Raw genomic sequence first — 17,169 nt, forward strand, 5'->3', positions numbered from 1 at the left:
AAGGGAATTGTGTGGGCAAAGGCCCTTTGTGCTGGGGTCCCTTTCGTATTTGTTATCTTGCCAGCTCAATTATTTTGAAAGTAAATTTTTAAAGCATTTCTTTCTAGAAACTGAATTTAAAGAAATGCAGGTAGGTAGGGTTGTGTGCCTGCCTCCAAAATAATCCTGGCCAAAGGAGCTCAGGTTTACATGCTCCTTGTATGCTTGTGTGCAGAAGTAGTAGCCAGAGGCTCCTGTCTTTCAAGCATCCCAAAGCCCAACAACCCCTTCTGTGAATAATATCCTAAGAGCCAGTCTGACCCTGCCCTGGCGCAGCTTGAGGCCATTCCCTCTTGTCCTGGCGCTGGTTCCTTGGCTCAAGAGACTCATCCCCCCTCTCTGCACCCTCCTTTCAGGGAGTTGTAGAGGGCGAAATGGATCATATTCCCCAAGGTTAGTGGGAGTCTAATACGATATTGAAACCAGTGGTACTGTTATGATGATAGCGTAGGGGAAACTGCTCCTTTCTCTGTTGACAGCATCAATTTTCTATCTCTTCAGTCTGAAGTACACAGGAGGCACAAAGCATGCTGCAGAAATGACAGAGTGTCAGGGTTCTGACTCACTGGTGGGGATGGCATAGCATGGATGACATCTCAGGTCCACCCCGTTCCTGGACAGCTGAGCCACTGTGCGTCAGCTGCTGAATCACTTGGTTTACAGCGTGATGTTTTGAAGTAAATCATCACTGCTGTTCCCTTGCCTTAAAACTCCTGACTGCAAACCGCAGCAGTTCATCAGCTGATTGATGAGCAGCACTCAGCTGGCTGCTCAGCAGCGCGGGAGGCCGGGATGGAAACCTGCTTGGGTCTGCAGAGCTCTGTGCCTTGATGGGGGATGGGAGCCCTGACGAGACTGAATAGAGAGGTGGCATTTTAGGGTTTTATGACTATAATACTTAAAAGACCTCTGTTCCCAACAGAACAGTTGGCAAAACTCTTCTGTATTTCACTCAGTGCAGTTAGGGGAATGCTGTGTCCTTCTGAAAACCCCATCCTGCTTCAGTGAGTTAAAAAAGCATAAGGCTTCAGTCGTGTGCCTGTGTTTTCTTTGCATTTAATACACTTGTACCCCTATTTCAAAGCTCTCGATTTTGCCATCAGCAGTTCCAGCCAATTTCTTAACACTTTGTGCTGGCCAGGCAGTAGCTGTCTGTCTTTCCTGATGGTGTCTAATTTTGAATGAAATCTAATGTGTAGGACTGAGGAGATCATACTCAGCTTGTGCATTTGTTTGGTTTTAAACAAAGTGCTTGGAGGACGGACCATTTATGAATTCTTTAACGAAAATAGATCCAGGAAGGGGGTGGGGGGAAGTTGTTTCTTATTATGATCCCAGTATTAGTTGTCTATCAAAACTTCTTTTGCTTTCAGTCCAGCTGCCCGCTCATAAATTTTGGTAGAAAAGAGTCGCTACATGTGTTGTCTGTTGTTTAAGGTGGATGGTACTTCACTGCAGGCTTTGGCTGGTCTGAGGCCTTTCTGCACCCTTTCCCATTCCATCCATTCTGTAAATCACTCGAGCTTTACAGGAGTTGCTATGGAGTGTGCAATGGACTGAACTTTTCTAGAATCTCTGGTGGCTTGTGACATCTGTGCTAATCCATCATGGCACTTAGATACTTACCCTGTATGGCTCCTTTTAAACTTCTCCTCTGAAACCAGAAAAAAAAAAAAAAAGTGGGATTATTGAAGAAATTTACAAGGTTAAAAAACCCCATGGGAGAACAGCCTTATTTTGAACTGAAAATGTAATTAAAATGTTAAAAGGACATCATCCAGATGAAGAAATTGCCCATAAATTAAAAAATAACTTACAAATGAACTTAATAAAAAGATTAATCAGTCAGTGGTGGAGCACACTTCGTATAGTATCTTTTTTAATAATTGTGGCCGCCTCAGTTTTAACCTACAGATAAAAATCTCCGCTGCGTTGTGATCAAGGTAAGGTACAAGTGTGTGGAGAAAGCGAATATATTACACACGTGGTCTTCTTTCCATGTTCTGTGTGTCCAGGCAGCTGCTTTTGTGTGTCCAGCAATACAGATTGTTCCGTGTGTTTTGGTTGGGAGGAACATACGCCCTGCCCTCTCCCTTGGCCCAGGTCATTTCCCCGCAGTTGGGATTTTTGCAGTGGTGCAGTCTGCCCGTGTACTTGCGTGGCACTGCAGCGTCGTGGTGGCACAGCCACCCTCAGCATCATCAGACCTGCGCCACTCTTCTGCCCCCCAGAAGAAGAGCACGGGGAAAGGGCAGAAGGGAGGTTGGTTCTTGGGGCTTAAGCAGGGGACATGGATTTACAGCACATCAGCATCAAGAGGAACTTGTTTGTTTTCCTCCCTTTTTCCACCCTGACATGTTTTGAGAAATTCAAGGCATTCTTACAGCCCCTGCACTTTTCCTAAGGCTCCCAAGCATACACACAAATGCATTCATATCCATCACGCTTTTGCAGTTCAGTAGCCAAGGTCTTTAGTTTCGGGTGATTCAGGATCTGCTTAATTACTGCGTCGGAGTTCTCCTGTGTGAGTGATCAGTCAGCAGTGCTGCATCTGACCTTCCCGCATCATCAGCGAGATCTGTCTATAGATCCAAGAAAGAGTTCCTTTGCACCTTCAGGAGGAAGATGCCTTTCATTGAAATTCAGTCCCTGGTCTGTTCTTTGCTTACTGGGGTTTTCCTTCTTCCTTTCCAGCCCATTGTTGCCTGGGGAATTTTTTGAGAACTTTACAAAATTGTAAACTTTACAAAATTGTTCCTCTGCTGGTTTAGTGAAAATGAAGAAGTCTCTCAAGGCTCAGTGGGGTTTGTTCTGCCTGCCTCAGATCTTTGCCTTCCCTGCCAGGGACTGCACTTCACTGGTCTCTGCTGTGTGCAAGATGTGTTTCTGTTGCTATGTCGCTGTCTAGCAGTATCACCTGTGGATAGTTTTAGTGCTCCTGTTGCTCTGGGGTGGATTCCTTCTGAGTTGCTCTTAGTCTTGCTCTCGATTTCAGCCAGGAAAAAGCCCATATCGCTCCTCTTTCAATCTCCTGTGTGAGTATGAAATACTATTCTGTGCTCTGCCTCTTACAAGGTGCAGTTATGAAGAAGTATTTCTAGGAAGGACAATATATAGGAAGGAACTGTGAGTCCAAGTTGTGCTGAAGTCACACTGCTGGAATTGTGTGGCAAATTCTGCATGGAAGAATGGGAGCAGGAGGACTTGAGCTGGGATAGTTATAAGATCTAAGTTTCTACAAGTAAGGCATATGAAACACCAACCTGGGGGTATTTCAGGTTTTTATCTTCTCAATAGCTTGAGCTGTAGAATTTCACTTTACCTTTCAGTGCAGAAACAAATGCTTTTGTAAGCAAAGCAAACACACCCAGCTGTATGGAATGCAACCAGTGGTGGCCCCTGTGTCTGCTATGCTTTTGTTTTGGGTAGCCTGTGCCCTTGTCTAAAACACTCCACACTTTTCAGAAACACTCCAGAGAAAGCTGGGTGTTGCTGGCAAGCACCTAGTCCTTACTGCCTTTCTATCTGTGAAAGCCGAGGCTCATTCTGACTTGCTCAGACTTTCCCAGGTTGGTGCAAGGCGTTAAGATTTATAGTCCTTTCCCCAGCAGACTTTTGTTTTGCCATACCTCAGTTTTGTAATGGCATCCTTAAGAACAAGGCAGGATGGTAATCGCCTACTAAATGTGGTTTGGGGTCTCTGATTCGGTGGTGAAGCAGCTCTGAGGGGATGTAACTGCACACATGAGGTTTGTATCTTCTATGAGGAGGTGTGACTTGGGACGCGTAACAAATTCAGTCACCGTTCCTCTGGCTGAGGGATGTAGGATGGGAGGTACCTGCACATAACCAAGGAGCTGAAAATGTTTGGCAGTGTCTTTAAAGGCACCTTCCGTGGCTACTACTGAACCCCTCAGTGGGTGCTTCTGTAAAGGATACGAGCTGTCCATATTGCTGGCTCTGTTTTATACACCCGACGGGCAGACTGAGCTCTCTAATATAAATGAAAACGAACCAATGCAACCTTCCTCCATTGCTAGTGGAAAACAGATTTTTCTTCTGTTGCTGAACACAGAGGTTTGGACAAGACCTTGGCGGCCTGGAAGCTACGTCTGATTCTTTTAGTTTTGCCAAACTGGAACTCATCTCCTGCAGGAACTGGTGGGGTTTTGAGCACATTGTCTTTGGCTCTGGCTTTCCATTTACACTGCTGTTACTGGGAAGGTTGGGACTTCTTTCTTGTCAGAGGCTACTCAAAGCCAGAATCTGGACCTTAATGCCCAAGATCTCACGTTCTCCATAATGACACTAAATGCAGAAAAAATGTTTATTCCTCTTTGCACAAGGCAGGGAGTTACCGACTTCACTCTGTCATAGGAGAACATCACTGGTAGAGCAAGGAAATTATCTAATTGCTCTTTCCTTCAAGTCGGGTCTTTAACAAAAAAAAAAAAAAAAAAAAAGCCACTCTTTTCCTTCTTAAAAAAAAGAAAAAAGAGAGGAGAGAGAAACGTTTTTCATGTTAGTGACAGCCAAATGTTTTCAAAGCCCAGTTAAAAAGTTGCAGTTTTAACTCTCAGCATGTTTTTCACTAAAATCAGATTTCCTGTCTTTTTTTCTAATTCCTGCTTGTCAGATATTGTATTGCTGTGGTTTATCAATATTTTTAGGTCCCAAGATACCTCTGCTCTATATGCTAAGGCTTTGTGGTCCAGATTCTGCTCAGTGACCAAATTTCAGTTCCACTCAAGTCATTCTGAAGACACGGTTTAGTGTTCTGTGTTTAGCTCCTGAGCTAGTTAGAACTGAGCATGCTGCTTTGTTTCTCCACCTCCATATAAAATACAACAGAAGAGTCAAGGTCGAGGTAATAAAGGAGTCCTGCTGGAAAAGCACGTGTGTTGGATGAATCATCCTGTTGGCTATGCTGTATTTATCTCTGTCACACTTTGGTATCATCCCTTTTCATTGCATCAAGAACATGTCCTGTGCCTTGTTCACAGTGTTTGAACGTGGAGCGTACAGAACATCTCTTAGCTTGATGTCTCACTGAGCAGAACTGAACCATCTCTGTCAAGCAGCATCCAGAAATAGAGAGCAAACAAGTGAGCCAATATGTACCTTTCGCAGCCAGACTTTTGGGAATTTTATTTTATTGTTATGAATCAGTGTATCTATTAATGACCTGATGATTTTATTCCTTTCCTCTTGAGGCTAGGAGGCTCTCTGTGTCTCAAATTTAGTTTTTTCTGAAGAAGGATCCACGTGGTTGTGGGAGTAAGTGTTGTGCTGAGCGTTAGGGGACTGCAACTTCAAATTGAAAAGGAAAAATCCAGCCCAGTGTCTTCCAGCTTCAGATTCTCTTAATACTTAAGGAAAAATACTCATCAGTCTGCACCTCAGTGCCCGTGGAATAACCAATTTCCTTGGTCTTACCAAGGAAAAGATCAGCCGGAGCTGCAAACCCAAATTCCCTTTGGGAATTAGTTATTAGAATTTAAGCACTGCCTGCAGACCTTCTGACAAGTTGTGCTTTAACAGGCAGTAATACGTAGTATGCATGTGTGAAATAGGTGGGAGGAAAACCCTGCTGTGATTCACACCTGTTTCAGTTCTTACCTTGACAGAAGTTAGTGGTATGGTGGAAGTGGAGGTTTTTCCCCAAACAATGTATCACCCATGAAATGAGATACTGCCCGAGTCAGCTTTGTATTAACCAAAACAGCCCAATTCAGGGTGAAACTGGAATCTATAGACGTTTTAGCGAGCCGAGCCAGCAATTAGTTGTGATTTCACATAACTCTCACCACCCAAAGCAAAAATCTGGAGTGAAACCACTACTCGCCTTGGTGTTTTACAGTGACAATATTGATGTCAAGTTGCTTTGCAGATGCAGACTAGCCTTTCTCACTTTCCTTGTAGAGTATTATTCCCTTGTAGAGTATAAGGTTTGGTGGGTGGCAAGTGTTTACACACTGTCCACTGCCACTTGCCTCATGGCTGAGTAAACTTTGCTACAGTAGCTGAAAGCTTCTGAATTTGTGTGCAGACAGGACATCTTTCAGTGCCGTGGGCTGCAGAATATTTTGGATTTGTTCAAGTCTCTCTGATTAAAACACGGTGAGCTTTGAACAGTATGAAAACCTAGAAATTGCTGCAGAACGTTCCTGTCAGCTTCTTGGTAATGCTTTGTTTCTCAAACTTTGCCAGCCTTGCAAAGAGCCTGAAAGCCCAAGAGACTTTATGCATCAGGATGCTTTATCATCACAGAGTGTGGCTGTGGTTGAATTGCTCCTCACTTGCCCAGTGATTTGAACTCTCTTGTACAGGAACCTTGTTTTGTTCAGTCCTGCCCCTCATGCTCTTACGCTGTGGCACAAGTGTTGACTTTGTTGTTCTCTTCTCCCAAATCGTTGGGCTGGATGGAATTCAGTCACTGGTGAACAGCTGCACAGAGTGACTCATGTCACTTTTCAGACACGGAGACTCCTCACTGTTTCCCGTTTGGATGCAGATATCTTTTGGCATCTCGCAAGGTGGGGTCAGCACCCATCACGCAGGCCGAGAGGCTCTTTTCACTGTCCCTCTCTGTCTTTGCAACTGGTTTTGGCTTTCTCTTGCTGTTTATTTACTGAATCCCTCAGTCTTGTGCTGGTTTGAATGCCTCCACTGTTGGACATGCTGCCAGCAGCATCAAGTCTGTGGTGTGTGTGGTGCTTCAGGTCCCCAGGAGTCTAGCTAATAACTTAATAGCTCGTCATCCCCACTGAGCTCACTCTGAGCAGATCTTTGTCGTGGGTTGCGGAGCACACAGATGGCAGCATGCTGTTTATCTCCAGGCTGTCACGTTGCTAGTTGTTCTCAAAACGGGGTGCCTTCACAGACTGGTGTTTGCTGAAGTCTGTGGCTTTACAGAGCCTTTTCCCAAATAGGATTTGATACAATGGAGAGAAAAGCAACAGCATCTGCACTGACAATGATGGCTCGGGGGCATTAATGCTTTTCTCAGGCACATGCACACACTCTGTCAGCACACAGGCAGGGCAGCCTGGGGATACTATCTTCTCAATTTGATCTCCCTTGCCTCCCAAGGCGAGGGGAGGGGGGAAGCATGTGCAATACCTTTCTGCACTTGATCTGTCCACTCCCCGAATGTGCCTGGCCCATTAGTACTCACGGTCCAGTAACTGCTGTAGTAGAGTTAAAACCAGCACATATTTGTGGTTAAAATTGAGCACAAACTTGGCTTGCAGTCAAGGCTATAAAACCCAGGTTCCTTAAACTGACAAGAACTGCTACTCCCAAAAGGAAGGAGAGAGGGGAGGGGAAGGAAGGAGGGTAGAACTCAGCTCTCAGATAATCAGAGAGATTTTATCTTTTGGCCTTTGTCACCTAAAGAGCTCTTGGGTGCTCACAGCCCCCTTGCTGCCCACCCACTACTCTGGATGACTGAACAGCCTGCAGCACTGACTGATCTTTTCCTTGGTAAGACCAAGGAAATTGGTTATTCCACAGGCACTGAGATGCAGACTGATGAGTAATTGCTTTATTTTTCCTTAAGTATTAAGAAAATCTGAAGCTGGAAGACACAGGGCTGGATTTTTCATATTGTCACAGAATTTGGAGAGAGCGTTTAACAGATGTCTGACTTTGCTCACATCTTTGATATCATTGGTGAATTTGGACAATATTGATAAGCAACTACACACAGGCATTTTTTTCCAAATTTCTGTGAAGCCACTCAGAGAGTAGGTGGAGACAGATGCCCTGAAGTGTCGGTCTTTAGCTTGGGTCACACCTGTCACGGTAGAATTGGAAAAACCCAGCACTGATTTACCAGGGCTGAGTTGGGAAATTGGAGCTTTTGATTGTAGTTACAAGGTTGTCGTGTTGCATAAGGAGACTGTCCTCACACGTGGCCTCTTCAGGGCTGGGCTTCGCTTCAGTCTCTCTCCCTCTGCGCTGACGGGGGCTGTGGCAGCCCATGACAGCCTGAACACGCTTCCCCATCAGAGCGCTGCTCTTAGGTAGCTGCTGTAAGGATTTGCCCAAAGTTGTCAATGAATGTTATGCCACATCCCAAAAGCTTTACAGAAAGTTTGAGTTCCCAAAACCTGTCAGGATTCTTGTACGCTCCTTCTAACTCTTAACCTTGACCTCTTATCTGTCATTTAATGAAGAAACAGCAAGATACAAAATAAAGCACGTGGCAATTGCAGTAGACAGGCAGTGATGAGAGCCTGTGTGGACCCTTCCCTGAGAAATCTGCACGGGCTGGAAGACGGTACAATCTTTACTGCTGTGTGCAGGCAACCCAGGGTATGACACTGGGATTTCTTCCTAGTGCTCTAGTGCTTCCTATCTCTGCAGTGTAGAAAGCCTCTTACATTGTTGTGCCTTGGGGTAATTACCCCGTATCTTTTTTGTGTGTCTCCTCAGGAAAGGATGCCACAGACACCTCCCTTTGCAGCTGTGTTTGACAGCAGTGGCTACAACAGGAACCTGTATCAGTCAGAAGAAGACAACTGTGGAGGGCTCTGTTACCATGACAACAACCTCCTGTCGGGGTCTCTGGGAGCTCTGATCCAGCACTTGGTACCCAGTGTAGACTGCTACCCTGATGTAAGTCTGTACCCCAGTTAGCTGTATGGCTGGGCCTCACGCGTCTCGTAAAGAGGAACTGCACATGTACAGCCAAAGCAGAACGTGTCACATCAAATTGCCAAGGAAGGGGTTCAAGTGACTGATGTAGCAATGACAGGATAACTATTGCTTCATGTGAGTGCAGCGTGCAGTAGCTCACCTGACCTAGGAAGTCTAATTCTTTATTACTCCTGTTGTGAGGTGCACAGCCCTGGTCTCATTTATAAAGTAAGTACTAGTGTGGCTTACTGTTTGGTGGGTTGTATGTACCATTGACCCTTTAAAGTCTGTCAGGCAAGCTGAGGAGAAAGACGTGACCACCAGCGTGACAGTATGAATGTCTTTAGTTTAAAAACAAACAGTTTTTAATGGTTATTTCCCATTGCTCATGTGAGGTCCCCACCTATCTTGCAATTAGCAACTGGTTGAACTAGTGCCACTCTGTTTGGAATCAACAGATGCTGGACGTGAGAGTGGAACATTTGTCATCTGAGAATTTTTGGCCTGTCTAGATGCATCTGTGCATTGAGACATTTTATATAATTCTTAGAGAAGAAGAATGATATCAAAAGGGCGGGGGGGGGGGGGGGGGGCAGTTGAGGATGACTGAGGGATGATGAAACTGCATCTGTGCTTGTTGAAAGGCTCTTGCTGAAGACATAACTCTGCCTATATTCAGTTTCTGTTGTTGTCGTAGATCTATTCATGTTTCCAAGACAGGATCTTTTTTAACTTGGGTCAGAGTTAGTAGCAGCACAGGACTGTGCTTGAGCTAGTGCTTATCCATTAATGCTTAAAATTCAAACATGCAGCAGTTTAGACATCAGTTGGTCAAACATGATGTTTGTTCCAAGTTCCTAGGACTGGGACATTGTAGAATCTTTCTTGTGGGTGCCACAGATACTTAACTACTGGCAGTGTGGAGAGTGGAGTGGCTATTTTGTATATCCATCTCACAATGAGTTCAAATCATGATATATGGAAAATTAAAGCAAAATAAGGAGCCTCTTACTCTTACTCTTACTCTTCTTGTAACCTCAGAATGAGTTACTAATTTTTGTTCTGTAAAATTAAGCTATGCAGTTCCCTCTGCTTTCACCCAGGAGACAAGCAATGCTATGGGAAATGAACAGTATTTGGAGATTCTTAAAGGAAGTACAAGGTCATAGTGTGCAGTTTACTGAGGTCAGACAGGCAAACACAGCATGGTAAAGATGGTGTACGTGGCAAAATTGAGTCAGCTCAGCGATCTGGCCAACTGGCATCTTTTTTTATTCTTTTTCTGAAGACTGTTTACTTTCACTATCAGTGTGGAAGCAGACAGGATTTCTCTGTTGGTATTCTAAGTATCTTGGACTTGCAGCATGAATTTTATTCCATTGTCAGCCTACAAAGAGTTATGTAATATGGTAATGGCTCTCACAAAGATTTACTGTAGAGCAAGAGAAGATGAGTTGAAATTTTATTCTGAGTAATTTTAGGTACTTGCAATGAGGCTGTGTGCAATAGGAGAGCTAAACCAGCCCTACTCTACCTTGTTCTGGTTAAATCTTGCATAGCTTGGCTCAAGCACGAATTTATAACACTGATTCTGGGGCAATGACAAGTGTTAAATTAAATGCTTATTGCTGTAGTAATAGCTCTTGTCACAGTCACATGCAGAGTTTTCTTCTGCAGACAGTAAAGTTTTAGGAATGGATTTGTCAGGAACACAGTTGGAGAAAATATAAAGCTGGTGGTAATTTATCCTCATCCCTTTCTCTGTCTTCCTCTTGTTTGCAGAGGACGTACATCTTCACCTTCCTTCTCAGTTCACACCTGTTCATGCACCCGCATGAGCTCATGGCCAAAGTCTGCCATCTGTGCCTTGAGCAGCAGAGACTGAGTGAGCCTGGCCTGGACAAGGTAAGGTCCCTCGTTCTCAGGGACTCCTGTTACTTCCACTCAAATGTCTCCACCCTGCCTGCGGAAAAATGTTCCTACTCAAGAGAGTCCTCAGTAGGATTAAACAGATTGAAAACCTGATACGAGCACCTAGAATGTGACCCTTTCTTTGCTGACATTCATGTGGAATTTCCACACTGCTCAGCCTGTCTCTGTGAAGACTGTTGCTGCTGCTGCACTGTTTTACCAATATATGGCCCAGAAGTGAAAGTGCTGCTGTTAATGACATATCCCACACTGGCCCTGCAGTGGTTGCTTTTGTTTCAGGGCTCTGAATGTCTTGACATGTAATGCCACAATGTTGGAAAGACGTAATGATGAATTGAGCATGTCAGTGGGGATTACACTGACCTGTCTCACGTGTTTAAGCTACGCTCTTGCTACAGTCTTTGCAGAGTGGCTTAGATCGCTGGCCCCTTTGCATGTCATGGCTGGAGCTGAAAGGGGACGGGATGTGGATGTTTGGAGAGAACCTCCACGCCAGTAGAAAATGACACAAATTAAATTCAGATACTTGAATAATTCCATTGCTTTCTCCCTATAAGGTATAGTGTGTGTGTAAGTCCTGGCAGAACTGGAGCTTATCACTTTCATTGTTGACAGTTAGCCATAAGTTATAGAAACACTAATAAATGTCTTGCACTGAGACACTCCTGATAATGGGGGGAATCATTCTAAGATTTCCACCTACCTGGGGCCTAATTTCCACATCAGATAAGCCAATGAGAATCTGTTCATTGGGTATTGGCTCTGGCCTTTATTCCAATGCTGAATTAAGTTAAGCTTAAAAATTTAAGTGACCTTCATACCCTTATGCTCCACAGTATTCTATTTCCTTTGGGTTAGGTATGTGCTGTACTGCTGTTACTTGTATCATTCCTCCTTACTGTTTTCCAATAGAATCAGATATGAAAAATTGCACCCAAAATCCTACAGTTGTTGACTGAATGGACAGAGACGTTTCCTTATGATTTCCGAGATGAAAGAATGATGAGGAACTTAAAAGAGTTGGCACAAAGAATAGCCAGTGGTGATGAGGTAAGTTGTCTGTGTACAAAGTCAATTGATAAAAAGGCATTCCTTTAATGCTCTGATATTGTAGGTTTGTTGTTGGTATGGCTCTGGGTGGCTAAGCTAGCTTAGTATGAAGGTGCTGGTAGGCAAGAAGTTCTGCCTGGTACCTAGGCCTAGGAGGAAACCACGCAGCATAAGCAGATCCTTTTCAAAGCACAGTAAGGTTCACTCCATCCCTAAACCCATCTTGTGCAGATAGACACAGCTTGCTGGCTGGTAGTATTTTTCATTTTAGTGATTCTGCTTGGAAGCCTTGCATATCTGAGAAATCCCTACTGATGTTGATAATTTCTTCGATTTGTGTGAGTAAAGTGTGCTGGCATTGGGCCTGGGTTTTCCAGCTACAGAAGCAGGTCAGTGGAAGAGTTATAGCAGGTTTGAAAGAAAGTTTCTAAAAAAAAAAAACTGGACCAGGAAGAATTGTCTTGAACTTAAAGCATCAGATATGGGCTGAGAGGGAGTCTGTCATATTCATTCCTCTGGGTGGAGCACACAAGGAAATCACCTGACCTTTTTCTAAGTCCCAGTTCTCAGGTGGAAGTAAAGTTTCACAGAGGTATTATGAAATATTTTGATGCTTAACTGATGGTTGTCTTGTAAGTACTGAAATAAACTCAGCCCAAAGCCAAAAGTTAATATTCACTTAGTGGCAAGGCAATTAACAAGGTTTCAATGAGCAGATCATGCGTAGCTGCCATAATACTCACATTACAAAAGGCACTGGAGTGGCATTTGGAAGAACTATAAACACAAAGAGCAGTTGCTAAATGGCATCGTGTTTGAGGCATTCCTCAAGGGCTGCTATTCCTTAGTACCTTATGCCAAGGGCATGTTAACAAGCATTTAGGTGAGCTTTACTGGGAGGGGTTGCAAGTGCTACCAAAGGCCTGGAAAGGTCTTGAGAGACTGTAAACAAGGCTGGAAAAGAACAAACCTAAACTGAGTTTGGAAGCTAAAATACATTGTGGTGTTGTGAAAATGGGGAGGGACAAAAGAAGATGGGACAAGAGCGTGAGATGCAGTATGGAATAGAAATGAAAATGATACCAAATTTGATGAGCAAGCTTAGAACTGCTGCGAGATAGCTACAGGGGGCTCTGGACTGTGGAGGTTTGCCTTCACTGTGGGGTGCCAGGAGGAACTTTTCCCTGTACAGCGCTCCTGCACCGTTGCTTTGTGTCTGGGTACTCTTAATAGGAAGACAGGGAACTGCAGTTCAGTTCAAGGAAAAGGAATAATATTGAGGACTCACACCTGTTTGAAAAATACCCACTGGCACAAAAAGAGAGAGCGAGCTGTTTAGCCTGGGCCAGTTGGGTTGGTGGATACAAGGGTGAAATGGCAACAGGGAAGGGTTGTCTACAGTGAAGTTTCTGGCACTGCAGACAGTTTAAACAGTGAAATCATCTATTGAGGGGAAAGGCAAACGTACAAATTGCTAGAAGATGAGCGCTAGGGAGCAGTCTTACTCTGGCAGCAAGCTGTAGATCTTTTCTAGCTCTAGCTTTGAGCTTTTTTGGACTTTGAGGTTTCCTTCAGAAAGACAAAGGGAAAGCAAGCGCTGCAGTGAATTGACTTGTGTTACTGTGAACTGCTTGGAACAGTAAATGGCAACTTCCTTGACCTTGCTTTTCTACAGATTGCTTGGATTTGTGTGAGTCATTACCTTGAAGGACACAAAAGAGGCAGTGTTTCCTACTCCTGTCCACTACAGCTCTTCTACTTGTAGCTTCTTAATCCACTTCCCAAATTATCGTGCTCCACTGCTATTAAGAGCTGTCAGTAGGAGTACAACTAAAACCCTTCACCATGCTAACATCAGAAAGTCGTCTTGGGAAAAACCTTGGTGGGGTTATTTTTGTCCCTCTTCTCCCTCAATTTAATTCCATTCCTTCCACTTTTTCCCTCTGTGTCCTGAGAGGTCATCATGCTCACGAGATATTTCTAGATTGTTCTGGTCCCTTTTACCACTTAACTGACCTTTGTTTCAAGGTATATCTGAAACCTTTCCCATCAGCCATTGCCTCCCATTTCCTGATTAGTTCCATATAAACGTTTAGCAGTGGCTTTTTCTGTGAAATACTTGATGGCTGTGTGCAGTCAGACCAAAGCCACATCCTGTAGCCTGATCTCTTTTTCATGTGCAGCCCAACATCGCACTGACCTCTCTTTTTTTTTTCCCCACCATGATATCATATAGTGAGATTGACTGTGGAAACTCATTTAACGTGTGGTATTCCAGATCTAGCAGGTAGTAATGGTACTTCCAATCACTATCCATGTGGGACAGACACAAAGGAGTGACCTTGAGGTGAAGTGTCCCATCACTTTCTCCCATGCTGTCCAATCCTCAGAGATTTTTAAATATAAATAAATATCAGCATTGTCAGTGTGAAAATAGAATAAAAAATAAGACTGTGGGACAAATAAGTGGAAAGGGTCAACCTAATTTAGAGGAAGACTGTATGTTTAGGCTGACTGGGAGCCATACTACAGTCAAATTAGTATCTAAGAGACATATTCAGTGAGTTCATTGGTGTGTTGTTAAATATATATATCTATATATATATATGGAATTAAAGAAATGCCTGAGATGAAGTAATGGCCCAGCAGCAAATACCTGTTATGTGTGCAAAGTGCAGTACGTACTTATCCTCACACACAGTGCTCCGAGGTCACTGCCCCTTCGCTCAAGAGGAGGCTGAAGCTCAAAAGAGCAGAGGGGTGTTGGTTTTGTGGGCTCAGCTACATCTATGAGGTGTGAGAGGAAACTGGCATTTCCTTCTGCCTTTGTGCCAAGAGGGTTTTGCCTCATCACTGGACAGAGGGGATGTTTGGTATGCTGAACTGCTGTTAGACCAGATGTGGGTAACTACCCTGATTTCTTGTTCTGGTTTGGAGGGTATCTGCCAGTTTGCCTTTTCTCCCTGATTTTGTCAGTTCTGGGTTGACATGAACCACAAATTAAGGCGAGGTTTGGGTTTTTTTGCTTTGAAGCTTAACCCACTGGTTATTACGTGATTTCCATCAGTAGCCAGAACTCATCCTGAGTATTTTAGATTTTTTTTTTCATTCTCAGGTGAGTACCAGCTGGGCAAGAAAATGCTTCATAAAGTTCTCTTACATGAAATTTCAAAGAATTTGGAAGGGAGTGGGTCAGTGAAGCAGGTCTCTGTGTGTCACCTAACACCTGTTGATGGAAGTGCAGCACTTGAAGTAATACTTCTGTGTCTTCCTGAGGAAAATGTAGATCCCCTTGTGCTCTTCCCACCCACCCTGGTGAAAAATTATGCCGTGTGTGTTTGTCTAGAAAATCAAAATACATCTAAGCAGAAAGCAATTATTTACCAAGTAACAAGACAAATCCAGCCTTGGTTGAACATAACTGATTTCAAGAATGAATCTGACCCAAGATAGTGCTGTTGTATTTGAGTAAATTTGGAAATCCATGTAAATGGCAGCTTTGGAGGGAATGAGAATTTCATTAGAATATGGGAAACATTCCTGCCTTGGACCGATCACACTGTGCTGTGCTGCCAGTAGGTTTTGGACACTCCTTTTTTCATCCACTTAGGTTTTGCTTTAACGGCTTTAGGATGGTATCTGGAATTTGGAATGGTAACCACCTTAGGGTCAGTTACACAGATCTATCTACTTAGGAGTCAAGTCCTGCTCCTACTTAAATTTGTCCCTCCTGTTAACTTAAACCACCACAGGGAAAGGCCTGCAAGGTGAAAGAGAGATGTTTGTATTATCTTCTCCTTTTTCGCATATTTACTGCAAGTTTTAATTCTGACTTCAATGAAATTGGTCTTGATTTACTCCAGAGAGAAGCAGGCCCTTTTTTCATCATTGAATGATCATATATTGGTTTTCCTGTGGTCTTAAGCAGGAGAAGATGGGAGTATTTTCATTTCTTGTGTTTTGTCTGGTGATTGTTGGTACTTTTCTTGCAGTAGGTTGTGCATGTCTTTTCTGCTTTTCCTTGAGCTAACCAGGTCACTGTTGAATCTGTGAGACAATCAGTGTTTAAATTCTTGGCTGGATTCCTTTTGGTCTGATGAAATGTTAATATTAGAAACTCACATAGTGGAACGTATCTTAAGTTGGCAACAAATACAGGTATCAGCATCAATCTGTTTTGGTGTTATGCAGACTTTAATACTATCTTTGCACATTTCAAAAATGTCTCCGGATTGTTTCTTGTCGTGACAGATGTATCGGAAGAACGTACAGCAGCTCCTCCAGAACCTGATTCAGAAGCTCACCACTGTTAGCCGGTATGAGGAAGTACTTGCAAAAATTAATGCCACGTCCACAGATCGCCTCACAGTTCTAAAGACCAAGCCCCAGTCCATGCAGAGGGACATAATCACAGTCTGCAATGACCCCTACGTGTTAGCTCAGCAGCTGACACACATAGAGCTTGTAAGTTGTCATACTTCAACCACGATTGCATCCTTCCCCTCTTTCTGAAATGCAGGTTAACATAGTGTATGACTTGGCTGCTTGTGTGCTTTGTTTAGGAGAGACTCAATTATATTGGACCAGAAGAATTTGTCCAGGTGTTTGTGCAAAAGGATCCTTTGGATAATGACAAGGTAATTGGAGCAGATCTGGAGCAGCTCTGAAATGTGGTATTTAACATCCTGGAGCTCAGGTGCCCCATGACCTGGAAGCGAGGTCCGGCAGTAAATGAGAACCAGCAGAAATGAGCTTTATAGTGAAAGTGCTTTAGGATTCCTCTTAAAAATTTGGTTGATGCTTTTTCTTCCTGGAGGACAACTCCTGGTGCTCTAGAACTCAGCCAACAGGTTGACTTGAATTAACACATTTGCTTTTTTTTCTGATTTAAGCTAAGTGAGAACTTAATCCTGTGAATGGTTTCTGCAGACCACCTACGTGGTCGACAGCTGGAAAAAGCTGAGTTTAACTTTGGCTTTTGCGTTACTCATTCTCAACATCTGTTCTTCCTTTTAGTAAACTGCACTCTTGCAGCAAACTGGCAAGTGAGTCAATTTGCAGGTGAGCATGCATCACAAGAAGGGGGGCTGTGAGCTCTAGATCTATGTGAGATGAAGGGCAAGGACGCAGGGTTTTTAGCTAACCATGCTAGAGCTGTCATCTCCTTGAGTGCAGCTTTCAAGATGACTTATGCTCTGTAAATAAACTGTGCCAAAGCCAGGCAGTTAAAACTTGAATTACTGTCCTCCCTAAAACTGACAAACGTAATAGAATGACTCAAGTTTACAATTTGATATTCAGTCAGACAGTCTCTGAAAATGATTTTGTATGTCGATCACTAAAACTGCAGTCTACCCCTTTTTAGGCAATCCTGAGATGTGGTGTGGGAATCAAGACACTACAGAACAAATAACACTGACTAGGAAAGGGAGAATCTGAACATAATGTGCCAGTGGAGTGGGCTGGCCTCTGTTTTCCTTCTGCACTTGCAGAGAGCATAATGTT

At 43.7% G+C, this 17,169-nt stretch overlaps 1 pseudogene; it reads left to right on the forward strand.

Moving 5' to 3' along the window:
- Nucleotides 1-17,169, forward strand: part of LOC141951307 (ras-GEF domain-containing family member 1B-like) — a 90,642-nt pseudogene that overhangs the window by 72,468 nt on the left and 1,005 nt on the right.

The sequence above is a fragment of the Strix uralensis genome, chromosome 17, assembly GCF_047716275.1.
Source record: "Strix uralensis isolate ZFMK-TIS-50842 chromosome 17, bStrUra1, whole genome shotgun sequence".
Classification (NCBI taxonomy): Eukaryota; Metazoa; Chordata; class Aves; order Strigiformes; family Strigidae; genus Strix; species Strix uralensis.